The sequence below is a fragment of the Symsagittifera roscoffensis genome, chromosome 6, assembly GCF_963678635.1.
Source record: "Symsagittifera roscoffensis chromosome 6, txSymRosc1.1, whole genome shotgun sequence".
In the NCBI taxonomy this organism is placed as follows: domain Eukaryota; kingdom Metazoa; phylum Xenacoelomorpha; order Acoela; family Convolutidae; genus Symsagittifera; species Symsagittifera roscoffensis.
Window position 1 is genome coordinate 32,969,067 of NC_087067.1, and position 25,293 is coordinate 32,994,359.

The following is a 25,293-nucleotide window of genomic DNA, read 5'->3' on the forward strand; positions in this document are numbered from 1 at the left end:
ACCGGAGATTCTGTCTTTGTCTACATCGTTAAGCCCATGTCGTATGTAACGGCACAAACGCAGATGGTTATAACGTAGTCTACTGTACTCTTACGATAGATTTACTAGCCAGCAGGGGAGTTTTGTTAGGGCGAAGTGTCATTATGGCTACCTCTTTTCAACTTTCCCCCTTGACCTTTCATAAGTTGGTCCGGGAGCAACCCAGCTCTCAACCCAGTCGGATAAATATAAATTTTTATGATGCGAGCTGTTTTTTCATTGTTGTGTACAAGGCATGTACCAAGCTTCTCGGCCTTTTGGCTAAGATCATGTGTAGTATCTGTTCTTGTCAGCTTAATATCTGGCATGCTGGGCATAGCCTGGCACCAATATTAAACTGATTTTTACTTCCCGAGTTAACACCGAAGCTTGCTTCAGTTGACTCACGGATTTTCCCGGTCTTACACTACCATCGGGAGCAGTCCACCTGAAAATTCTGAACCTGCAAATTATCTTAATAGAGTGAAGATGTCAGTATGAAGAGTCTAATTGAGCCTGGTGAATTGCGCGAACGGCCATAACTTGCCCAAAAAACTTAAGACTTCCAAATTTTTCTATTTCTATCGTAAGACCATCGTCAAATCTTGGGGGACTGAGAAAATGAACCAATTTCGTCGAACCAGTTCAAAGTTATGAGTTCTTGAAAGCTCGGTGATGCCAAAAAGTTAAGCCTAATCGAGCGTGGTGCAAAAAACGAAAATTTCAAAATTTTTGTTCTTTTCTGTCTAAATTTTATTTTTTCAATATCGTATCACAATTTTGGACTCAGAACAATTCCAACGAGCCCATAACGACTTCTTTAGCTTAAGTGTTTGTGGAGTAATCATCAGTTGAAATTTTGGGGGGAGCTGAAATTCGGCCATTTTGGAAGAAAATCGACCTAAAACCTAACTTTTAAGTTAGTGCAATTTTTTTCTTGCATTTTTCATAAAATGGGGTGCTCTCTGCTGTCGCAGAGTGCATTCAAAGAAACTTATCAAATAGATTTGAAAACTTACCTATTTAATAAGTTTATCACAACAATTAGGCTAAAAGCATCTATCAGTATCCTGGCTGGTATTCGACCATATGCCACTAACGTTGAGTGAGCGGCTATCATGCCATAGATGGTCATCTAAGACACCCTGTACACGCTCCGTAGGTTTTGACCAGCCGATTTGGCCATAAAACTCATTGGGCCAAAAAAATTCTGAAAATTGTCAATTTTTCAAATTTTGTTTGAATTGCATAAATTATAACGTGAGCGTGCAAAATTTTACATGGTATAAGAGCATATTTCTACTCTCGCGCGAGGGCGAGTGTTTTAAAAGTAATGTACATAGTTATATGCTAGTCAGGATATAAATGGAAGCGGAATTACTCAAATGCCTAAGGCAGAACCGCAGATTCTGTCTTTGTCCACATCGTTAAGCCCATGTCGTATGTAACGGCACAAACGCAGATGGTTATAACGTAGTCTACTGTACTCTTACGATAGATTTACTAGCCAGCAGGGGGCTAAGTTTTGTTAGGGCGAAGTGTCATTATGGCTACCTCTTTTCAACTTTCCCCCTTGACCTTTCATAAGTTGGTCCGGGAGCAACCCAGCTCTCAACCCAGTCGGATAAATATAAATTTTTATGATGCGAGCTGTTTTTTCATTGTTGTGTTCAAGGCATGTACCAAAAATAGGAAAAGGTTTAGCTATCACTTCTCGGCCTTTTGGCTAAAATCATGTGTAGTATCTGTTCTTGTCAGCTTAATATCTGGCATGCTGGGCATAGCCTGGCACCAATATTAAACTGATTTTTACTTCCCGAGTTAACACCAAAGCTTGCTTCAGTTGACTCACGGATTGTCCCGGTCTTACACTACCATCGGGAGCAGTCCACCTGAAAATTCTGAACCTGCAAATTACCTTAATAGAGTGAAGATGTCAGTATGAAGAGTCTAATTGAGCCTGGTGAATTGCGCGAACGGCCATAACTTGCCCAAAAAACTTAAAACTTCCAAATTTTTCTATTTCTATCGTAAGACCATCGTCAAATCTTGGGGGTCTGAGAAAATGAACCAATTTCGTCGAACCAGTTCAAAGTTATGAGTTCTTGAAAGCTCGGTGATGCCAAAAAGTTAAGCCTAATCGAGCGTGGTGCAAAAAACAAAAATTTCAAAATTTTTGTTCTTTTCTGTCTAAATCTTATTTTTTCAATATCGTATCACAATTTTGGACTCAGAACAATTCCAACGAGCCCAAAACGACTTCTTTAGCTTCAGTGTTCGTGGAGTAATCATCAGTTGAAATTTTGGGGGGAGCTGAAATTCGGCCATTTTGGAAGAAAATCGACCTAAAAGCTAACTTTTAATTTAGTGCAATTTTTTTCTTGCATTTTTCATAAAATGGGGTGCTCTCTGCTGTCGCAGAGTGCATTCAAAGAAACTTATCAAATAGATTTGAAAACTTACCTATTTAATAAGTTTATCACAACAATTAGGCTAAAAGCATCTATCAGTATCCTGGCTGGTATTCGACCATATGCCACTAACGTTGAGTGAGCGGCTATCATGCCATAGATGGTCATCTAAGACACCCTGTACACGCTCCGTAGGTTTTGACCAGCCGATTTGGCCATAAAACTCATTGGGCCAAAAGTATTCTGAAAATTGTCAATTTTTCAAATTTTGTTTGAATTGCATAAATTATAACGTGAGCGTGCAAAATTTTACATCGTATAAGAGCATATTTCTACTCTCGCGCGAGGGCGAGTGTTTTAAAAGTAATGCACATAGTTATATGCTAGTCAGGATATAAATGGAAGCGGAATTACTCCAATGCCTCAGGCAGAACTGCAGATTCTGTCTTTGTCCACATCGTTAAGCCCATGTCGTATGTAACGGCACAAACGCAGATGGTTATAACGTAGTCTACTGTACTCTTACGATAGATTTACTAGCCAACAGGGGAGTTTTGTTAGGGCGAAGTGTCATTATGTCTACCTCTTTTCAACTTTCCCCCTTGACCTTTCATAAGTTGGTCCGGGAGCAACCCAGCTCTCAACCCAGTCGGATAAATATAAATTTTTATGATGCGAGCTGTTTTTTCATTGTTGTGTTCAAGGCATCTACCAAAATTAGGAAAAGGTTTAGCTATCGCTTCTCGGCCTTTTGGCTAAGATCATGTGTAGTATCTGTTCTTGTCAGCTTAATATCTGGCATGCTGGGCATAGCCTGGCACCAATATTAAACTGATTTTTACTTCCCGAGTTAACACCGAAGCTTGCTTCAGTTGTCTCACGGATTGTCCCGGTCTTACACTACCATCGGGAGCAGTCCACCTGAAAATTCTGAACCTGCAAATTACCTTAATAGAGTGAAGATGTCAGTATGAAGAGTCTAATTGAGACTGGTGAATTGCGCGAACGGCCATAACTTGCCCAAAAAACTTAAGACTTCCAAATTTTGCTGTTTCTATCGTAAGACCATTGTCAAATCTTGGGGGACTGAGAAAATGAACCAATTTCGTCGAACCAGTTCAAAGTTATGAGTTCTTGAAAGCTCGGTGATGCCAAAAAGTTAAGCCTAATCGAGCGTGGTGCAAAAAACGAAAATTTCAAAATTTTTGTTCTTTTCTGTCTAAATTTTATTTTTTTAATATCGTATCACAATTTTGGACTCAGAACAGTTCCAACGAGCTCAAAACGACTTCTTTAGCTTCAGTGTTCGTGGAGTAATCATCAGTTGAAATTTTGGGGGGAGCTGAAATTCGGCCATTTTGGAAGAAAATCGACCTAAAAGCTAACTTTTAAGTTAGTGCAATTTTTTTCTTGCATTTTTCATAAAACGGGGTGCTCTCTGCTGTCGCAGAGTGCATTCAAAGAAACTTATCAAATAGATTTGAAAACTTACCTATTTAATAAGTTTATCACAACAATTATGCTTTCAAATAATTTATTAACGATTGTAATTACAAATTACAAAAAAGGAAAGCAATTAGTTACACATATTTAGTTACAGTTAGCAGAAAAAAATACGACATCAAATGTAAAATAATACACCATGAAGATAATCATTTTATGGAATGGAACCAAGTTTTTTGAGATATTCAGATGTATCTTGACACCATGATGATATCAGCTTAGCTACAATGTATTTCATGCCTATTACATTTTCTTCAACAAGCAGATCTTTTATTGAATTGAAATTAAGTTTTTCTTTAAAAGTAGAGCAGTTTTCACAAGCAAAAAACAAATGTTGCATGGTTTCGAACTCTCTTTCACAAGAGTAACAAAGGGGGTGGTCCACCAAATTTTTAATCCATTTCCTGGGCTTATCCAGATAACTGTTTAAGAAAAATAAGTAGAGAATGTTTTTATCTAGAGGGGTGAACTTTTTATGTTTCCATATTTTGGTTAGGAATTGAAAAATCAAAGATTTGTCTGATAGATTAAGATCCGGGTAGAAACTCGCAATTTTTCTAGCTATAACCAGCGTTTTATAATTTGGAAGCATCAACTCTGCATAAAGACTAGATATGTTCATCTTCATAGGATCAATTACTTTTCCATTTTGAACTAGCTGAAAACTATCTCGAGCAAACTCGAGAATGAAAATGTTTTTTTTAATTAAGAAATTTTTGAAGGATCTGAAAATCTTAGATTTTTTGAAGTAGATCACTTCTTTGTTGCTACCCAAGGTATTAAGTAGGGATACCATGTCGATAATTTTTCCAGCCGCAATATAAAAATAGAATTTTTTGAAGCCTGTCCCTCCATTATTGAATGGAAGGTATAAGATCTGCTTGTTGATTGAATGTTTTCCTCCAAGCCATACACTGTTAATCAATTTCATTTCTAACCTATCAATGAAAGTTTTTGTCAACTCCAAGTGCCTCATCACATATACGAGTCCTGAGGTCACAAAAGTCTCAATACTCAGGCTTGGCGCCCGGAGAGTCATACATTTTAAGCTGAATTTAGCTGAATTATTAATCGTATCTTCCAATATCTTGGTTTTAATTTTCAATGAATCATTCAAGCTTAAGCGTATGCCTAATAATTTAAGGGCTGATACTTTCTTCAACTGTTTAGGCACGAAACCTAAACTCAGAACTTTGGTTTTATCTACATTTATAGCAAGTTTTGATACCAAATTGAACTTATTGATTTCATCAAGTAAATTTCCGATACAAGCGCGTTTAATGAAAACACTAATATCATCGGCGTAGGCCACAATTTTAAGTGCTTGGTTGGATTTGATAGAGTGCATTCAAAGAAACTTATCAAATAGATTTGAAAACTTACCTATTTAATAAGTTTATCACAACAATTAGGCTAAAAGCATCTATCAGTATCCTGGCTGGTATTCGACCATATGCCACTAACGTTGAGTGAGCGGCTATCATGCCATAGATGGTCATCTAAGACACCCTGTACACGCTCCGTAGGTTTTGACCAGCCGATTTGGCCATAAAACTCATTGGGCCAAAAGTATTCTGAAAATTGTCAATTTTTCAAATTTTGTTTGAATTGCATAAATTATAACGTGAGCGTGCAAAATTTTACATCGTATAAGAGCATATTTCTACTCTCGCGCGAGGGCGAGTGTTTTAAAAGTAATGTACATAGTTATATGCTAGTCAGGATATAAATGGAAGCGGAATTACTCAAATGCCTAAGGCAGAACCGCAGATTCTGTCTTTGTCCACATCGTTAAGCCCATGTCGTATGTAACGGCACAAACGCAGATGGTTATAACGTAGTCTACTGTACTCTTACGATAGATTTACTAGCCAGCAGGGGGCTAAGTTTTGTTAGGGCGAAGTGTCATTATGGCTACCTCTTTTCAACTTTCCCCCTTGACCTTTCATAAGTTGGTCCGGGAGCAACCCAGCTCTCAACCCAGTCGGATAAATATAAATTTTTATGATGCGAGCTGTTTTTTCATTGTTGTGTTCAAGGCATGTACCAAAAATAGGAAAAGGTTTAGCTATCACTTCTCGGCCTTTTGGCTAAAATCATGTGTAGTATCTGTTCTTGTCAGCTTAATATCTGGCATGCTGGGCATAGCCTGGCACCAATATTAAACTGATTTTTACTTCCCGAGTTAACACCAAAGCTTGCTTCAGTTGACTCACGGATTGTCCCGGTCTTACACTACCATCGGGAGCAGTCCACCTGAAAATTCTGAACCTGCAAATTACCTTAATAGAGTGAAGATGTCAGTATGAAGAGTCTAATTGAGCCTGGTGAATTGCGCGAACGGCCATAACTTGCCCAAAAAACTTAAAACTTCCAAATTTTTCTATTTCTATCGTAAGACCATCGTCAAATCTTGGGGGTCTGAGAAAATGAACCAATTTCGTCGAACCAGTTCAAAGTTATGAGTTCTTGAAAGCTCGGTGATGCCAAAAAGTTAAGCCTAATCGAGCGTGGTGCAAAAAACAAAAATTTCAAAATTTTTGTTCTTTTCTGTCTAAATCTTATTTTTTCAATATCATATCACAATTTTGGACTCAGAACAATTCCAACGAGCCCAAAACGACTTCTTTAGCTTCAGTGTTCGTGGAGTAATCATCAGTTGAAATTTTGGGGGGAGCTGAAATTCGGCCATTTTGGAAGAAAATCGACCTAAAAGCTAACTTTTAATTTAGTGCAATTTTTTTCTTGCATTTTTCATAAAATGGGGTGCTCTCTGCTGTCGCAGAGTGCATTCAAAGAAACTTATCAAATAGATTTGAAAACTTACCTATTTAATAAGTTTATCACAACAATTAGGCTAAAAGCATCTATCAGTATCCTGGCTGGTATTCGACCATATGCCACTAACGTTGAGTGAGCGGCTATCATGCCATAGATGGTCATCTAAGACACCCTGTACACGCTCCGTAGGTTTTGACCAGCCGATTTGGCCATAAAACTCATTGGGCCAAAAGTATTCTGAAAATTGTCAATTTTTCAAATTTTGTTTGAATTGCATAAATTATAACGTGAGCGTGCAAAATTTTACATCGTATAAGAGCATATTTCTACTCTCGCGCGAGGGCGAGTGTTTTAAAAGTAATGCACATAGTTATATGCTAGTCAGGATATAAATGGAAGCGGAATTACTCCAATGCCTCAGGCAGAACTGCAGATTCTGTCTTTGTCCACATCGTTAAGCCCATGTCGTATGTAACGGCACAAACGCAGATGGTTATAACGTAGTCTACTGTACTCTTACGATAGATTTACTAGCCAACAGGGGAGTTTTGTTAGGGCGAAGTGTCATTATGTCTACCTCTTTTCAACTTTCCCCCTTGACCTTTCATAAGTTGGTCCGGGAGCAACCCAGCTCTCAACCCAGTCGGATAAATATAAATTTTTATGATGCGAGCTGTTTTTTCATTGTTGTGTTCAAGGCATCTACCAAAATTAGGAAAAGGTTTAGCTATCGCTTCTCGGCCTTTTGGCTAAGATCATGTGTAGTATCTGTTCTTGTCAGCTTAATATCTGGCATGCTGGGCATAGCCTGGCACCAATATTAAACTGATTTTTACTTCCCGAGTTAACACCGAAGCTTGCTTCAGTTGTCTCACGGATTGTCCCGGTCTTACACTACCATCGGGAGCAGTCCACCTGAAAATTCTGAACCTGCAAATTACCTTAATAGAGTGAAGATGTCAGTATGAAGAGTCTAATTGAGACTGGTGAATTGCGCGAACGGCCATAACTTGCCCAAAAAACTTAAGACTTCCAAATTTTGCTGTTTCTATCGTAAGACCATTGTCAAATCTTGGGGGACTGAGAAAATGAACCAATTTCGTCGAACCAGTTCAAAGTTATGAGTTCTTGAAAGCTCGGTGATGCCAAAAAGTTAAGCCTAATCGAGCGTGGTGCAAAAAACGAAAATTTCAAAATTTTTGTTCTTTTCTGTCTAAATTTTATTTTTTTAATATCGTATCACAATTTTGGACTCAGAACAGTTCCAACGAGCTCAAAACGACTTCTTTAGCTTCAGTGTTCGTGGAGTAATCATCAGTTGAAATTTTGGGGGGAGCTGAAATTCGGCCATTTTGGAAGAAAATCGACCTAAAAGCTAACTTTTAAGTTAGTGCAATTTTTTTCTTGCATTTTTCATAAAACGGGGTGCTCTCTGCTGTCGCAGAGTGCATTCAAAGAAACTTATCAAATAGATTTGAAAACTTACCTATTTAATAAGTTTATCACAACAATTATGCTTTCAAATAATTTATTAACGATTGTAATTACAAATTACAAAAAAGGAAAGCAATTAGTTACACATATTTAGTTACAGTTAGCAGAAAAAAATACGACATCAAATGTAAAATAATACACCATGAAGATAATCATTTTATGGAATGGAACCAAGTTTTTTGAGATATTCAGATGTATCTTGACACCATGATGATATCAGCTTAGCTACAATGTATTTCATGCCTATTACATTTTCTTCAACAAGCAGATCTTTTATTGAATTGAAATTAAGTTTTTCTTTAAAAGTAGAGCAGTTTTCACAAGCAAAAAACAACTGTTGCATGGTTTCGAACTCTCTTTCACAAGAGTAACAAAGGGGGTGGTCCACCAAATTTTTAATCCATTTCCTGGGCTTATCCAGATAACTGTTTAAGAAAAATAAGTAGAGAATGTTTTTATCTAGAGGGGTGAACTTTTTATGTTTCCATATTTTGGTTAGGAATTGAAAAATCAAAGATTTGTCTGATAGATTAAGATCCGGGTAGAAACTCGCAATTTTTCTAGCTATAACCAGCGTTTTATAATTTGGAAGCATCAACTCTGCATAAAGACTAGATATGTTCATCTTCATAGGATCAATTACTTTTCCATTTTGAACTAGCTGAAAACTATCTCGAGCAAACTCGAGAATGAAAATGTTTTTTTTAATTAAGAAATTTTTGAAGGATCTGAAAATCTTAGATTTTTTGAAGTAGATCACTTCTTTGTTGCTACCCAAGGTATTAAGTAGGGATACCATGTCGATAATTTTTCCAGCCGCAATATAAAAATAGAATTTTTTGAAGCCTGTCCCTCCATTATTGAATGGAAGGTATAAGATCTGCTTGTTGATTGAATGTTTTCCTCCAAGCCATACACTGTTAATCAATTTCATTTCTAACCTATCAATGAAAGTTTTTGTCAACTCCAAGTGCCTCATCACATATACGAGTCCTGAGGTCACAAAAGTCTCAATACTCAGGCTTGGCGCCCGGAGAGTCATACATTTTAAGCTGAATTTAGCTGAATTATTAATCGTATCTTCCAATATCTTGGTTTTAATTTTCAATGAATCATTCAAGCTTAAGCGTATGCCTAATAATTTAAGGGCTGATACTTTCTTCAACTGTTTAGGCACGAAACCTAAACTCAGAACTTTGGTTTTATCTACATTTATAGCAAGTTTTGATACCAAATTGAACTTATTGATTTCATCAAGTAAATTTCCGATGCAAGCGCGTTTAATGAAAACACTAATATCATCGGCGTAGGCCACAATTTTAAGTGCTTGGTTGGATTTGATAGAATTATTATAGCGTATGGCTTGGAGTAAAGGTTCCATTCCTAAAATGAACAAAAGCGCCGAAAGAGGGCATCCTTGTTTAATACCATTGTCGACTCTAATTGATCGTGATAGGTAGCCACCTATTTCTATCATCGCTTTGGTATCAGTATATATGATGGATATCAAAGAAGTTATGATTTCTGGACAGCCTATGGCTGTTAAAACGTTCAAAATGTAATCACGGTCCATACGGTCAAAAGCCTTACTGAAATCGATGGCTACCACACAATTAGATTTTCCGAGTTTTTCTTGAGCTAATCTAGCCCTAGTTATGGCTGTATGAATACTGCGCTTTGGCAAATAAGCAAGTTGATGTTTGCGTATTAGATTATTTAAAGGGTCTCTTAAACGAGATGCCAGAACATGGGAAAGAATTTTGAGATCAGTGTTAAGGAGGCTTATTGGTCGGAATTCGTCCACATTTAAACTGTTTTCAATTTTTGGGATGAGTTTTATTATTGAAATGAGAAATGACCTAGGTGCCGCTTTATTGTAGCACATCGAGTTAAATAATTCAGCGAGCAACGGAGCAAAAAAATTTGAGTGGCTTTTATACAAGTCTGACGTAAGACCATCAGATCCAGGTGCGCTATTTTTATTTAATTTATTTATAGCTTGCTTCACTTCCTCTTCACCTATTGGCGAATTGTTAAACATTTTGGTAATTTTCTTTATTCGTTTTGAATTCCGCAGCTTAAAAACATTCAAAAGCTCCTCCCTGGGTGCGTAGTTGGCGTCAGCAACCGTTTTTTTAAAGTAAATATTGGAGTAAACGCTCGAGAATTCGTTCAAAATTTCGTCAATGTCATTGGAAATTTCACCACTTTTCAGCTTTATTTGCTTAATACTTTTATTAACTTTGAAGTAACTTAGCAGTGATTTAAGCGCACCCGAATCACCATGGTTGAGGTCCAAAAAAAATCCACGAATGGACTTAGACTTGGTCCTCAAGTCCATCTCATCTCGGAGAGAAGAGAAAGGACAGTTGGCCTGTCTAGAGGCCAACTGGGGCTGTCTGGTTGTCTCTGAATTGATGGAATGTATATCTGCAGGCGTACTACTTTGTATGTAGGGGGCGATATCTTTATTCAATTGTCTATGGCCATTAATGCATAAAAAACGCAACCAGTCACGAAGTCTGGCTTTAAATTTGTCGTATGTCCCTGATAATGGCAGTTTCAGAGACTCATCAGACAGCCCCTGGAGTGGTTCTACCAGTTCTGAAGGCTTATTGTGCTCTCTAACTACGTTATAATTCAATTTCCAGTAACTTTGGCCATTTACATGTATAAAATCTTGAAAATTTGAAAAACATGCATGTAATGCATTATGGTCGCTATAATTTGTGTATAATGTAGTCAAGGTCGTTATTTCGTCAATTTTATTGCTAAAAATGTAGTCTAGACGCGATTCGGATTTTGATTTTTGGTCAAAATGGGTGGGATACACTTTGTTCCAGACCTTGAAAAGGTCAAAGCATCCAATTGGTTCGAAAATGTTGCAAATTATGTGATATCTTTGGACCCGCCGGTCACTACGATGTCATGCAAGATTGCATAATTCAGAACTCGATCGGCAGTTAAAATCACCCCCAACCAAAATGTATCTCAATGTATCTCTCCGTTGTATCTCTCTCCCAATGTATCTCTCTCCCAATGTATCTCTCCGTTGCTCGGCTAATTTGTTAGCTAGGCCAGTAAGGACTGAGTAGTCCTTGCTGAGGGGATTGATATATATAGAGCAGTAAATGCTGCCAGATTCTGACTCTTTCAGAGCCAAAGCCATGTGGCTTTGGTAAAAATTCTGAATTTTCCATTTATTGGGAAATAATAAAAGTAAACCTCCTGAGTTATTTTGGCTGCATGGCTGGATTAGATAATTCAAATTATAGCTGGTCAAAATGGCCTTATGCTTTGAGCTTAATACATACAATTTTGTTTCTTGTAACGCTATAACGTAGTCATGATGTAATTTCCCCCCATGTTTTGGCTTATTCAGGTCAACCAGGATGCCTAGAAGTTTGAGGTGGTTACCTAGACCTCTACAGTTTAATGTATAAAAGCACGTCATGACTAGATTATAAGTCTGTTGGAAATAATTTTGCATGCGAATTTGAATAGTTAAAGATAGCCGGTTTCATAATGTTATTCGGGGTTCTATGAGTAAAGACCTGATGGGGTTTTAATATCACCACCACCAAAATCAACGTATCTCCCCGTTGCCTAACATGCTTTCGAGCTAGGGCAGTAAGGACTGAAAAGTCCTTACTGTGGGGATTGATGCAAATAGAGCAGTATATACTGCCAGATTCTGACTTTGTCAAAGCCGAAAATTTTCGGATTTGGTAAAATCTCTGAAAATTCCAGTTTTCGGTTGAGAAAAAGTTCAAAATTTCTAACTTACACTGTTTGCATGTTTGGAATGAATTATACAGTTTAAAATTGATCAAGATGGCGTTTTCTTTTAAGCTTAATACATACAGTTTTGATTCTGGAAATGCTATAACGTAGTCATGTCGTACTTTTCTTTCAAAATTTGGCTTGCTGAGGTCAATAAAGATGCAATTCATACTGATGTGGTCCTTATAACCTCTAGGACGTTCTGAAAACAGGTACGTCTTGACTAAGTTATAAGTTTTTCCTATGCAAATCGCATGCAAAGTTACTAATTTCGTCTTAGCCGTTATTACGATGTAAGTCAAGGTTAAATGTACGAGTAAGTGATGTCTTGCATTACCCATCCCCAAGAAAACTTTCTCGTCTCTCCGGTGTCCAGTCAAACAATCGACTAGACCACCAAGGTCCGAAAAGGCTCCGCTGAGGAGACTGACACACCTCCTGCAGCAAACGTTGCATGATTCAAAAATTTTAAAGGTCAAAGCATTTTGACTTTCAAAAAATGTGTCAAAATTCCAATTAAGGGTAAAAAATGTAGACAATAGTACTGAACTATGCAAACTGCCTGTCTGGAGTTTAAAGCTCAGACCTCTATTAACGAAAAAGACTGTTTTTTTAGAGGTTAGAGCGTCTAGTTTTTTAAGTTTTAGACCTAAAATGTAGTGTTTATGCGACGTTTTCCCACGTTCTGGCTTTCTTATTGGAACAAGGATGCCTAGAGGTTTCAGCTTCTCAGTGAAACCGCTGCTCTTTAGAAATTTAAAGCACAACATTATGAAAAATTTTATGTATGAGAAGTTTTTAGACTCGATACCTGTTGTTCTCTTTTTTGCAGTTTTGATGGAGTCTGCTTCTCCGCGTCTGGGCTGCTGTGTCGTCTCTGTGATTTCTGGCGGCTGAACGCCCCACTCCTTCTGAGGCTACTGCGCGCCTTCATCACATGCCAGTCCTCCTCATCCATTCGGCCCTCAGAGGCCGGAGTCCCATCAGCAGAATTGCTTGTGGCCAAATCAGATGTCGTCTGGTTGACCTCTGGTGGTTGTTGTCTCCTGATCCGACACCAGGAATCATCATGACCAATATAAGGCTTTTCCTCTTCCTTGCATAGACTGCAGGAATGAATTGACGGGACATGCGCGTTGAAGGGTAGATCGAGCCATTTGAATGGCCGAGTTTTGACAGCGTTGAACGACCACTGCCTCAGGTCAGTTTCAGCGCTCTCATTGGGGATTCTGATAATGGCCGAGGCTTTACCGTTGAAGAAGCTCCCCTGTCCACTCTTCTCGCGTTGACGCGTAACTTCTCCCTCCACATGAACTGTTGGGGGGAGCTGCAGGGCTTCGAGGACTGCCTCATCGTCACAAAGCCCGGGCACCTGGTTCATGCGTAGCATGGCCGTCTTTGGAAACCCGGTTGGATCATATCTCCAGAAGTGGTCACCCGTTGGGAAGATAGTTTTGTCAAGGAGCTGCAGTCCTTATGTCTTCGTGATGGTCAGCTCGTCCTCCGCCTCAGTTGGCGCGATAACGATTAAAGAATGTAATCTTTTTTCTTTGACAGTAGAGAAAGCTTTGGAGATGGTAATTTGATCTCGATGATGGGGTTTAAAGGAGGACAAGATGTCAACAATGGTTTTTTTGAGGCAGCTTCGAAACTAGCATTAGACTTGAAATGTTCTTTAATAAAGGGAGGAATGATGGTCATTTTTAAGAATGAAGTGACTTTAACATGAGGTCTTGCAATGCCCTCAGCGAGAACTTCAGAGAAAGAAGGCGACTGGCTATCAGCCATGTCCAAAAGTAAGTAATGCGTGGAAAAACAATGCAAATTTATTTTCAGGTTAATCTCGGTAACAAAAGAAAAGGTAATTTTGATATAATCACGAGCCAAATTATCACAACAATTAGGCTAAAAGCATCTATCAGTATCCTGGCTGGTATTCGACCATATGCCACTAACGTTGAGTGAGCGGCTATCATGCCATAGATGATCATCTAAGACACCCTGTACACGCTCCGTAGGTTTTGACCAGCCGATTTGGCCATAAAACTCATTGGGCCAAAAATATTCTGAAAATTGTCAATTTTTCAAATTTTGTTTGAATTGCATAAATTATAACGTGAGCGTGCAAAATTTTACATGGTATAAGAGCATATTTCTACTTTCGCGCGAGGGCGAGTGTTTTAAAAGTAATGTACATAGTTATATGCTAGTCAGGATATAAATGGAAGCGGAATTACTCCAATGCCTCAGGCAGAACCGCAGATTCTGTCTTTGTCCACATCGTTAAGCCCATGTCGTATGTAACGGCACAAACGCAGATGGTTATAACGTAGTCTACTGTACTCTTACGATGGATTTACTAGCCAGCAGGGGAGTTTTGTTAGGGCGAAGTGTCATTATGGCTACCTCTTTTCAACTTTCCCCCTTGACCTTTCATAAGTTGGTCCGGGAGCAACCCAGCTCTCAACCCAGTCGGATAAATATAAATTTTTATGATGCGAGCTGTTTTTTCATTGTTGTGCTCAAGGCATGTACCAAAATTAGGAAAAGGTTTAGCTATCGCTTCTCGGCCTTTTGGCTAAGATCATGTGTAGTATCTGTTCTTGTCAGCTTAATATCTGGCATGCTGGGCATAGCCTGGCACCAATATTAAACTGATTTTTACTTCCCGAGTTAACACCGAAGCTTGCTTCAGTTGACTCACGGATTGTCCCGGTCTTACACTACCATCGGGAGCAGTCCACCTGAAAATTCTGAACCTGCAAATTACCTTAATAGAGTGAAGATGTCAGTATGAAGAGTCTAATTGAGCCTGGTGAATTGCGCGAACGGCCATAACTTGCCCAAAAAACTTAAGACTTCCAAATTTTTCTATTTCTATCGTAAGACCATCGTCAAATCTTGGGGGACTGAGAAAATGAACCAATTTCGTTGAACCAGTTCAAAGTTATGAGTTCTTGAAAGCTCGGTGATGCCAAAAAGTTAAGCCTAATCGAGCGTGGTGCGAAAAACGAAAATTTCAAAATTTTTGTTCTTTTCTGTCTAAATTTTATTTTTTCAATATCGTATCACAATTTTGGACTCAGAACAATTCCAACGAGCTCAAAACGACTTCTTTAGCTTCAGTGTTCGTGGAGTAATCATCAGTTGAAATTTTGGGGGGAGCTGAAATTCGGCCATTTTGGAAGAAAATCGACCTAAAAGCTAACTTTTAAGTTAGTGCAATTTTTTTCTTGCATTTTTCATAAAATTGGGTGCTCTCTGCTGTCGCAGAGTGCATTCAAAGAAACTTATCAAATAGATTTGAAAACTTACCTATTTAATAAGTTTATCACAACAATTAGGCTAAAAGCATCTATCAGTATCCTGGCTGGTATTCGACCATATGCCACTAACGTTGAGTGAGCGGCTATCATGCCATAGATGGTCATCTAAGACACCCTGTACACGCTCCGTAGGTTTTGACCAGCCGATTTGGCCATAAAACTCATTGGGCCAAAAATATTCTGAAAATTGTCAATTTTTCAAATTTTGTTTGAATTGCATAAATTATAACGTGAGCGTGCAAAATTTTACATGGTATAAGAGCATATTTCTACTCTCGCGCGAGGGCGAGTGTTTTAAAAGTAATGTACATAGTTATATGCTAGTCAGGATATAAATGGAAGCGGAATTACTCCAATGCCTAAGGCAGAACCGCAGATTCTGTCTTTGTCCACATCGTTAAGCCCATGTCGTATGTAACGGCACAAACGCAGATGGTTATAACGTAGTCTACTGTACTCTTACGATAGATTTACTAGCCAGCAGGGGAGTTTTGTTAGGGCGAAGTGTCATTATGGCTACCTCTTTTCAACTTTCCCCCTTGACCTTTCATAAGTTGGTCCGGGAGCAACCCAGCTCTCAACCCAGTCGGATAAATATAAATTTTTATGATGCGAGCTGTTTTTTCATTGTTGTGTTCAAGGCATGTACCAAAATTAGGAAAAGGTTTAGCTATCGCTTCTCGGCCTTTTGGCTAAAATCATGTGTAGTATCTGTTCTTGTCAGCTAAATATCTGGCATGCTGGGCATAGCCTGGCACCAATATTAAACTGATTTTTACTTCCCGAGTTAACACCGAAGCTTGCTTCATTTGACTCACGGATTGTCCCGGTCTTACACTACCATCGGGAGCAGTCCACCTGAAAATTCTGAACCTGCAAATTACCTTAATAGAGTGAAGATGTCAGTATTAAGAGTCTAATTGAGACTGGTGAATTGCGCCCAAAAAACTTAAGACTTCCAAATTTTGCTATTTCTATCGTAAGACCATCGTCAAATCTTGGGGGACTGAGAAAATGAACCAATTTCGTCGAACCAGTTCAAAGTTATGAGTTCTTGAAAGCTCGGTGATGCCAAAAAGTTAAGCCTAATCGAGCGTGGTGCAAAAAACGAAAATTTCAAAATTTTTGTTCTTTTCTGTCTAAATTTTATTTTTTCAATATCGTATCACAATTTTGGACTCAGAACAATTCCAACGAGCTCAAAACGACTTCTTTAGCTTCAGTGTTTGTGGAGTAATCATCAGTTGAAATTTTGGGGGGAGCTGAAATTCGGCCATTTTGGAAGAAAATCGACCTAAAAGCTAACTTTTAATTTAGTGCAATTTTTTTCTTGCATTTTTAATAAAATGGGGTGCTCTCTGCTGTCGCAGAGTGCATTCAAAGAAACTTATCAAATAGATTTGAAAACTTACCTATTTAATAAGTTTATCACAACAATTAGGCTAAAAGCATCTATCAGTATCCTGGCTGGTATTCGACCATATGCCACTAACGTTGAGTGAGCGGCTATCATGCCATAGATGGTCATCTAAGACACCCTGTACACGCTCCGTAGGTTTTGACCAGCCGATTTGGCCATAAAACTCATTGGGCCAAAATATTCTGAAAATTGTCAATTTTTCAAATTTTGTTTGAATTGCATAAATTATAACGTGAGCGTGCAAAATTTTACATGGTATAAGAGCATGTTTCTACTCTCGCGCGAGGGCGAGTGTTTTAAAAGTAATGTACATAGTTATATGCTAGTCAGGATATAAATGGAAGCGGAATTACTCAAATGCCTAAGGCAGAACCGCAGATTCTGTCTTTGTCCACATCGTTAAGCCCATGTCGTATGTAACGGCACAAACGCAGATGGTTATAACGTAGTCTACTGTACTCTTACGATACATTTACTAGCCAGCAGGGGAGTTTTGTTAGGGCGAAGTGTCATTATGGCTACCTCTTTTCAACTTTCCCCCTTGACCTTTCATAAGTTGGTCCGGGAGCAACCCAGCTCTCAACCCAGTCGGATAAATAAAAATTTTTATGATGCGAGCTGTTTTTTCATTGTTGTGTTCAAGGCATGTATCAAAATTAGGAAAAGGTTTAGCTATCGCTTCTCGGCCTTTTGGCTAAGATCATGTGTAGTATCTGTTCTTGTCAGCTTAATATCTGGCATGCTGGGCATAGCCTGGCACCAATATTAAACTGATTTTTACTTCCCGAGTTAACACCGAAGCTTGCTTCAGTTGACTCACGGATTGTCCCGGTCTTACACTACCATCGGGAGCAGTCCACCTGAAAATTCTGAACCTGCAAATTACCTTAATAGAGTGAAGATGTCAGTATGAAGAGTCTAATTGAGCCTGGTGAATTGCGCGAACGGCCATAACTTGCCCAAAAAACTTAAGACTTCCAAATTTTTCTATTTCTATCGTAAGACCATCGTCAAATATTGGGGGACTGAGAAAATGAACCAATTTCGTTGAACCAGTTCAAAGTTATGAGTTCTTGAAAGCTCGGTGATGCCAAAAAGTTAAGCCTAATCGAGCGTGGTGCGAAAAACGAAAATTTCAAAATTTTTGTTCTTTTCTGTCTAAATTTTATTTTTTCAATATCGTATCACAATTTTGGACTCAGAACAATTCCAACGAGCCCAAAACGACTTCTTTAGCTTCAGTGTTCGTGGAGTAATCATCAGTTGAAATTTTGGGGGGAGCTGAAATTCGGCCATTTTGGAAGAAAATCGACCTAAAAGCTAACTTTTAAGTTAGTGCAATTTTTTTTCTTGCATTTTTCATAAAATGGGGTGCTCTCTGCTGTCGCAGAGTGCATTCAAAGAAACTTATCAAATAGATTTGAAAACTTACCTATTTAATAAATTTATCACAACAATTAGGCTTTCAAATAATTTATTAACGATTGTAATTACAAATTACAAAAAAGGAAAGCAATTTGTTACACATATTTAGTTGCAGTTAGCAGAAAAGAAATACGACATCAAATGTAATATAATACACCATGAAGATAATCATTTTATGGAATGGAACCAAGTTTTTTGAGATATTCAGATGTATCTTGACACCATGATGATATCAGCTTAGCTAAAATGTATTTCATGCCTATTACATTTTCTTCAACAAGCAGATCTTTTATTGAATTGAAATTAAGTTTTTCTTTAAAAGTAGAGCAGTTTTCACAAGCGAAAAACAAATGTTGCATGGTTTCGAACTCTCTTTCACAAGAGTAACAAAGGGGGTGGTCCACCAAATTTTTAATCCATTTCCTGGGCTTATCCAGATAACTGTTTAAGAAAAATAAGTAGAGAATGTTTTTATCTAGAGGGGTGAACCTTTTATGTTTCCATATTTTGGTTAGGAATTGAAAAATCAAAGATTTGTCTGATAGATTAAGATCCGGGTAGAAATTCGCAATTTTTCTAGCTATAACCTTCGTTTTATAATTTGGAAGCATCAACTCTGCATAAAGACTAGACATGTTCATCTTCATAGGATTAATTACTTTTCCATTTTGAACTAGCTGAAAACTATCTCGAGCAAACTCGAGAATGAAAATGTTTTTTTTAATTAAGAAATTTTTGAAGGATCTGAAAATCTTAGATTTTTTGAAGTAGATCACTTCTTTGTTGCTACCCAAGGTATTAAGTAGGGATACCATGTCGAAAATTTTTGCAGCCGCGATATAAAAATTTAAATTTTTGAAGCCTGTGCCTCCATTATTGAATGGAAGGTATAAGATCTGCTTGTTGATTGAATGTTTTCCTCCAAGCCATACACTGTTAATTAATTTCATTTCTAACCTATCAATGAAAGTTTTTGTCAACTCCAAGTGCCTCATCACATATACGAGTCTTGAGGTCACAAAAGTCTCAATATTCAGGCTTCGCGCCCGGAGAGTCATACATTTTAAGCTGAATTTAGCTGAATTATTAATCGTATCTTCCAATATCTTGGTTTTAATTTTCAATGAATCATTCAAGCTTAAGCGTATGCCTAATAATTTAAGGGATGATACTTTTTTCAACTGTTTAGGCACGAAACCTAAACTCAGAACTTTGGTTTTATCTACATTTATAGCAAGTTTTGATACCAAATTGAACTTATTGATTTCATCAAGTAAATCTCCGATACAAGCGCGTTTAATGAAAACACTAATATCATCAGCGTAAACCACAATTTTAAGTGCTTGGTTGGATTTGATAGAATTATTATAGCGTATGGCTTGGAGTAAAGGTTCCATTCCTAAAATGAACAAAAGCGCCGAAAGAGGGCATCCTTGTTTAATCCCATTGTCGACTCTAATTGATCGTGATAGGTAGCCACCTATTTCTATCATCGCTTTGGTATCAGTATATATGATGGATATCAAAGAAGTTATGATTTCTGGACAGCCTATGGCTGTTAAAACGTTCAAAATGTAATCACGGTCCATACGGTCAAAAGCCTTACTGAAATCGATGGCTACCACACAATTAGATTTTCCTGAGCTTTTTCTTGAGCTAATCTAGCCCTAATTATGGCTGTATGAATACTGCGCTTTGGCAAATAAGCAAGTTGATGTTTGCGTATTAGATTATTTAAAGGGTCTCTTAAACGAGATGCCAGAACATGGGAAAGAATTTTGAGATCAGTGTTAAGGAGGCTTATTGGTCGGAATTCGTCCACATTTAAACTGTTTTCAATTTTTGGGATGAGTTTTATTATTGAAATGAGAAACGACCTAGGTGCCGCTTTATTGTAGCACATCGAGTTAAATAATTCAGCGAGCAACGGAGCGAAAAAATTTGAGTGGCTTTTATACAAGTCTGAAGTAAGACCATCAGATCCAGGTGCGCTATTTTTATTTAATTTATTTATAGCTTGCTTCACTTCCTCTTCACCTATTGGCGAATTATTAAACATTTTGGTAATTTTCTTTATTCGTTTTGAATTCCGCAGCTTAAAAACATTCAAAAGCTCCTCCCTAGGTGCGTAGTTGGCGTCAGCAACCGTTTTTTTATAGTAAATTTTGGAGTAAAAGCTCGAGAATTCGTTCAAAATTTCATCAATGTCATTGGAAATTTCACCACTTTTCAGCTTTATTTGCTTAATACTTTTATTAACTTTGAAGTAACTTAGCAGTGATTTAAGCGCACCCGAATCACCATGGTTGAGGTCTAAATAAAATCCACGAATGGACTTAAATTTGGTCCTCAAGTCCATCTCATCTCGGAGAGAAGAGTAAGGACAGTTGGCCTGTCTAGAGGCCAACTGGGGCTGTCTGGTTGTCTCTGATTTGATGGAATGTATATCTGCAGGCTTACTACTTTGTATGTAGGGGGCGATATTTTTATTCAATTGTCTATCGCCATTAATGCATAAAAAACGCAACCAGTCACGAAGTCTGGCTTTAAATTTGTCGTATGTCCCTGATAATGGCAGTTTCAGAGACTCATCAGACAGCCCCTGGAGTGTTTCTACCAGTTCTGAAGGCTTATTGTGCTCTCTAACTACGTTATAATTCAATTTCCAGTAACTTTGGCCATTTACATGCATAAAATCTTGAAAATTTGAAAAACATGCATGTAATGCATTATGGTCGCTATAATTTGTGTATAATGTAGTCAAGGTCGTTATTTCGTCAATTTTATTGCTAAAAATGTAGTCTAGACGCGATTCGGATTTTGATTTTTGGTCAAAATGGGTGGGATACACTTTGTTCCAGACCTTGAAAAGGTCAAAGCATCCAATTGATTCGAAAATGTTGCAAATTGTGTGAAATCTTTGGACCCGCCGGTCACTACGATGTAATGCAAGATTGCATAATTCATAACTTGATCGGCAGTTAAAATCACCCCCAACCAAAATCAATGTATCTCTCCGTTGGTCGGCTAATTTGTTAGCTAGGCCAGTAAGGACTGAGTAGTCCTTGCTGAGGGGGTTGATATATATAGAGCAGTAAATGCTGCCAGATTCTGACTCTTTCAGAGCCAAAGCCATGTGGCTTTGGTAAAAACTCTGAATTTTCCACTTATTGGGAAATAATAAAAGTAAACCTCCTGAGTTATTTTGGCTGCATGGCTGGATTAGATAATTCAATTTATAGCTGGTCAAAATGGCCTTATGCTTTGAGCTTAATACATACAATTTTGTTTCTTGTAACGCTATAACGTAGTCATGATGTAATTTCCCCCCATGTTTTGGCTTATTCAGGTCAACCAGGATGCCTAGAAGTTTGAGGTGATTACCTAGACCTCTACAGTTTAATGTATAAAAGCACGTCATGACTAGATTATAAGTCTGTTGGAAATAATTTTGCATGCGAATTTGGATAGTTAAAGATAGCCGGTTTCATAATATTATTCGGGGTTCTATGAGTAAAGACCTGATGGGGTTTTACTATCACCACCACCAAAATCAACGTATCTCCCCGTTGCCTATCATGCTTTCTAGCTAGGACAGTAAGGACTGAAAAGTCCTTACTGTGGGGATTGATGCAAATAGAGCAGTATATACTGCCAGATTCTGACTTTGTCAATGCCGAAACTTTTCGGATTTGGTAAAATCTCTGAAAATTCCAGTTTTCGGTTGAGTAAAAATTCAAAATGTCTAACTTACACTGTTTGCATGTTTGGAATGAATTATACAGTTTAAAATTGATCAAGATGGCGTTTTCTTTTAAGCTTAATACATACAGTTTTGATTCTAGAAATGCTATAACGTAGTCCTGTCGTACTTTTCTTTCAAAATTTGGCTTGCTGAGGTCAATAAAGATGCAATTCATACTGATGTGGTCCTTATAACCTCTAGGACGTTCTGAAAACAGGTACGTCTTGACTAAGTTATAAGTTTTTCCTATGCAAATCGCATGCAAAGTTACTAATTTCGTCTTAGCCGTTATTACGATGTAAGTCAAGGTTAAATGTACGAGTAAGTGATGTCTTGCATTACCCATCCCCAAGAAAACTTTCTCGTCTCTCCGGTGTCCAGTCAAACAATCGACTAGACCACCAAGGTCCGAAAAGGCTCCGCTGAGGAGACTGACACACCTCCTGCAGCAAACGTTGCATGATTCAAAAATTTTAAAGGTCAAAGCATTTTGACTTTCAAAAAATGTGTCAAAATTCCAATTAAGGGTAAAAAATGTAGACAATAGTACTGAACTATGCAAACTGCCTGTCTGGAGTTTAAAGCTCAGACCTCTATTAACGAAAAAGACTGTTTTTTTAGAGGTTAGAGCGTCTAGTTTTTTAAGTTTTAGACCTAAAATGTAGTGTTTATGCGACGTTTTCCCACGTTCTGGCTTTCTTATTGGAACAAGGATGCCTAGAGGTTTATTGGAAGAAAATCGACCTAAAAGCTAACTTTTCAGTTAGTGCAGTTTTTTTTCTGGCATTTTTCATAAAATGGGGTGCTCTCTGCTGTCGCAGAGTGCATTCAAAGAAACTTATCAAATAGAATTGAAAACTTACCTATTTAATAAGTTTATCACAACAATTAGGCTAAAAGCATCTATCAGTATCCTGGCTGGTATTCGACCATATGCCACTAACGTTGAGTGAGCGGCTATCATACCATAGACGGTCATCTAAGACACCCTGTACACGCTCCGTAGGTTTTGACCAGCCGATTTGGCCATAAAACTCATTGGGCCAAAAAAATTCTCAAAATTGTCAATTTTTCAAATTTTGTTTGAATTGCATAAATTATAACGTGAGCGTGCAAAATTTTACATGGTATAAGAGCATAATTCTACTCTCGCGCGAGGGCGAGTGTTTTAAAAGTAATGTACATAGTTATATGCTAGTCAGGATATAAATGGAAGCGGAATTACTCAAATGCCTAAGGCAGAACCGCAGATTCTGTCTTTGTCCACATCGTTAAGCCCATGTCGTATGTAACGGCACAAACGCAGATGGTTATAACGTAGTCTACTGTACTCTTACGATAGATTTACTAGCCAGCAGGGGAGTTTTGTTAGGGCGAAGTGTCATTATGGCTACCTCTTTTCAACTTTCCCCCTTGACCTTTCATAAGTTGGTCCGGGAGCAACCCAGCTCTCAACCCAGTCGGATAAATATAAATTTTTATGATGCGAGCTGTTTTTTCATTGTTGTGTTCAAGGCATGTACCAAAATTAGGAAAAGGTTTAGTTATCGCTTCTCGGCCTTTTGGCTAAGATCATGTGTATTATCTGTTCTTGTCAGCTTAATATCTGGCATGCTTGTCATAGCCTGGCACCAATATTAAACTGATTTTTACTTCCCGAGTTAACACCGAAGCTTGCTTCAGTTGACTCACGGATTGTCCCGGTCTTACACTACCATCGGGAGCAGTCCACCTGAAAATTCTGAACCTGCAAATTACCTTAATAGAGTGAAGATGTCAGTATGAAGAGTCTAATTGAGCCTGGTGAATTGCGCGAACGGCCATAACTTGCCCAAAAAACTTAAGACTTCCAAATTTTTCTATTACTATCGTAAGACCATCGTCAAATCTTGGGGGACTGAGAAAATGAACCAATTTCGTCGAACCAGTTCAAAGTTATGAGTTCTTGAAAGCTCGGTGATGCCAAAAAGTTAAGCCTTATCGAGCGTGGTGCAAAAAACGAAAATTTCAGAATTTTTGTTCTTGTCTGTCTAAATTTTATTTTTTCAATATCGTATCACAATTTTGGACTCAGAACAATTCCAACGAGCCCAAAACGACTTCTTTAGCTTCAGTGTTCGTGGAGTAATCATCAGTTGAAATTTTGGGGGGAGCTGAAATTCGGCCATTTTGGAAGAAAATCGACCTAAAAGCTAACTTTTAAGTTAGTGCAATTTTTTTCTTGCACTTTTCATAAAATGGGGTGCTCTCTGCTGTCGCAGAGTGCATTCAAAGAAACTTATCAAATATATTTGAAAACTTACCTATTTAATAAGTTTATCACAACAATTAGGCTAAAAGCATCTATCAGTATCCTGGCTGGTATTCGACCATATGCCACTAACGTTGAGTGAGCGGCTATCATGCCATAGATGGTCATCTAAGACACCCTGTACACGCTCCGTAGGTTTTGACCAGCCGATTTGGCCATAAAACTCATTGGGCCAAAAAACTTCTCAAAATTGTCAATTTTTCAAATTTTGTTTGAATTGCATAAATTATAACGTGAGCGTGCAAAATTTTACATGGTATAAGAGCATATTTCTACTCTCGCGCGAGGGCGAGTGTTTTAAAAGTAATGTACATAGTTATATGCTAGTCAGGATATAAATGGAAGCGGAATTACTCAAATGCCTAAGGCAGAACCGCAGATTCTGTCTTTGTCCACATCGTTAAGCCCATGTCGTATGTAACGGCACAAACGCAGATGGTTATAACGTAGTCTACTGTACTCTTACGATAGATTTACTAGCCAGCAGGGGAGTTTTGTTAGGGCGAAGTGTCATTATGGCTACCTCTTTTCAGCTTTCCCCCTTGACCTTTCATAAGTTGGTCCGGGAGCGACCCAGCTCTCAACCCAGTCGGATAAAAATAAATTTTTATGATGCGAGCTGTTTTTTCATTGTTGTGTTCAAGGCATTTACCAAAATTAGGAAAAGGTTTAGCTATCGCTTCTCGGCCTTTTGGCTAAGATCATGTGTAGTATCTGTTCTTGAAAGCTTAATATCTGGCATGCTGGGCATAGCCTGGCTCCAATATTAACCTGATTTTCACTTCCCGAGTAAACACCGAAGCTTGCTTTAGTTGACTCACGGATTGCCCCGGTCTTACACTACCATCGGGAGCAGTCCACCTGAAAGTTCTGAACCTGCAAATTACCTTAATAGAGTGAAGATGTCAGTATGAAGAGTCTAATTGAGCCTGGTGAATTGCGCGAACGGCCATAACTTGCCCAAAAAATTTAAGACTTCCAAATTTTTCTATTTCTATCGTAAGACCATCGTCAAATCTTGGGGGACTGAGAAAATGAACCAATTTCGTCGAACCAGTTCAAAGTTATGAGTTCTT

At 38.1% G+C, this 25,293-nt stretch overlaps 10 non-coding genes across 10 annotated transcripts; all 10 read left to right on the forward strand.

Annotated features, from left to right (window-relative positions):
- Positions 1 to 280: 280 nt before the first annotated feature.
- Positions 281 to 471, forward strand: LOC134849630 (U2 spliceosomal RNA). The gene has a single exon (XR_010163644.1). It is a non-coding gene; the product is annotated as a U2 spliceosomal RNA (small nuclear RNA).
- A 1,253-nt stretch (positions 472 to 1,724) lies between these two features.
- LOC134849674 (U2 spliceosomal RNA) lies at positions 1,725 to 1,915 on the forward strand. Its single transcript, XR_010163687.1, has one exon. It is a non-coding gene; the product is annotated as a U2 spliceosomal RNA (small nuclear RNA).
- A 1,249-nt stretch (positions 1,916 to 3,164) lies between these two features.
- On the forward strand, positions 3,165 to 3,355 carry LOC134849458 (U2 spliceosomal RNA). The gene has a single exon (XR_010163476.1). It is a non-coding gene; the product is annotated as a U2 spliceosomal RNA (small nuclear RNA).
- A 2,647-nt stretch (positions 3,356 to 6,002) lies between these two features.
- Positions 6,003 to 6,193, forward strand: LOC134849675 (U2 spliceosomal RNA). Its single transcript, XR_010163688.1, has one exon. It is a non-coding gene; the product is annotated as a U2 spliceosomal RNA (small nuclear RNA).
- A 1,249-nt stretch (positions 6,194 to 7,442) lies between these two features.
- On the forward strand, positions 7,443 to 7,633 carry LOC134849459 (U2 spliceosomal RNA). The gene has a single exon (XR_010163477.1). It is a non-coding gene; the product is annotated as a U2 spliceosomal RNA (small nuclear RNA).
- A 6,915-nt stretch (positions 7,634 to 14,548) lies between these two features.
- On the forward strand, positions 14,549 to 14,739 carry LOC134849354 (U2 spliceosomal RNA). Its single transcript, XR_010163377.1, has one exon. It is a non-coding gene; the product is annotated as a U2 spliceosomal RNA (small nuclear RNA).
- Positions 14,740 to 15,988: 1,249 nt separating this feature from the next.
- LOC134849719 (U2 spliceosomal RNA) lies at positions 15,989 to 16,179 on the forward strand. The gene has a single exon (XR_010163729.1). It is a non-coding gene; the product is annotated as a U2 spliceosomal RNA (small nuclear RNA).
- A 1,231-nt stretch (positions 16,180 to 17,410) lies between these two features.
- LOC134849355 (U2 spliceosomal RNA) lies at positions 17,411 to 17,601 on the forward strand. The gene has a single exon (XR_010163378.1). It is a non-coding gene; the product is annotated as a U2 spliceosomal RNA (small nuclear RNA).
- Positions 17,602 to 23,452: 5,851 nt separating this feature from the next.
- Positions 23,453 to 23,643, forward strand: LOC134849643 (U2 spliceosomal RNA). Its single transcript, XR_010163657.1, has one exon. It is a non-coding gene; the product is annotated as a U2 spliceosomal RNA (small nuclear RNA).
- A 1,249-nt stretch (positions 23,644 to 24,892) lies between these two features.
- Positions 24,893 to 25,083, forward strand: LOC134849755 (U2 spliceosomal RNA). Its single transcript, XR_010163762.1, has one exon. It is a non-coding gene; the product is annotated as a U2 spliceosomal RNA (small nuclear RNA).
- Positions 25,084 to 25,293: the final 210 nt, after the last annotated feature.